The sequence below is a fragment of the Oncorhynchus masou genome, chromosome 22, assembly GCF_036934945.1.
Source record: "Oncorhynchus masou masou isolate Uvic2021 chromosome 22, UVic_Omas_1.1, whole genome shotgun sequence".
NCBI lineage: Eukaryota > Metazoa > Chordata > Actinopteri > Salmoniformes > Salmonidae > Oncorhynchus > Oncorhynchus masou.
The window spans coordinates 8,823,953-8,824,815 of NC_088233.1; the positions used below are offsets into that span (position 1 = coordinate 8,823,953).

General features: G+C 33.0%; 1 protein-coding gene across 1 annotated transcript in view; it reads right to left on the minus strand.

Moving 5' to 3' along the window:
• Positions 1-691: 691 nt before the first annotated feature.
• The window catches only part of LOC135508962 (filamin-C-like), a 47,912-nt gene continuing 47,740 nt past the window's right edge, over positions 692-863 (minus strand). Inside the window, exon 43 of the mRNA XM_064929200.1 lies at positions 692-863. This exon is cut by the window's right edge and continues 593 nt beyond it. The gene's annotated coding sequence lies outside the window, so the exon portion shown is untranslated.

Consider the following 863-nt stretch of genomic DNA (forward strand, 5'->3'; position numbering starts at 1 on the left):
CACTCTAATCTTGAGGGCTGTTTCTTTAAAAAAAAGTTCATCCAATCCCCTTGGTCCCTTACCTAAACTAAGACGAATCATAGGCTTCAATGTGCCACAGTTTACAGATGTATTTTTTTCAGTCCAGTTCATTCTCTTTTGTCCCGTTTAATATTTTGTAAATATTAGAAGTACTTTTAACACCTATTTATAACACTGACAAAGCATTGGACATGTGTTTATAATGCAATGTGTAGAGTGTATATCATAGGAAGTGTTACCGTTGTATGTGTTGTAGCTTTAATGTGTTTGAGTTAATGTTTAAGTTTATTCTTTGAACTGTATCTAAAGATATTTCTTTAGATTTATTTGCATATGTAATTGTATTGGGTTGTGTTGAATTACGCTTTTTGACTGCAATTCCCAGAATGCCTTGCGAGAGGAATGAGTGATAACGCGCCAATTATGTGCAGGTGTTTAGTGATTGAAGCTGACAGCATCACGACAGCATCTTACCTGCATTGCTCTGTACCAAAACAATTGTTGTTAAATGCAACGTGAACCAGTATTCTTACTAAAAGAAGCTTTCATATCAAACCCGACTTATTACTTTGAAGTTAGTTAATCTAAAAGTATGTAGCCTACTGTAAACATTATGTTCACCATATCCCAATCAAAACCAGTAAATAAACCCACTCGTATTCTGCCAAGGTAGCAGTTGAATCTTTATTATTAGTTCTGCAAAGACTTACCAAGGAATTGGTTAATATAATAAAAATACCTTTTCAAATTTCTTTAAGCATACAAAATCATATAATATCACACTTTAATACTGTTTAAAAAGCAACTTATCTTATGTCCTAAACACTCACACATTAAGCCAT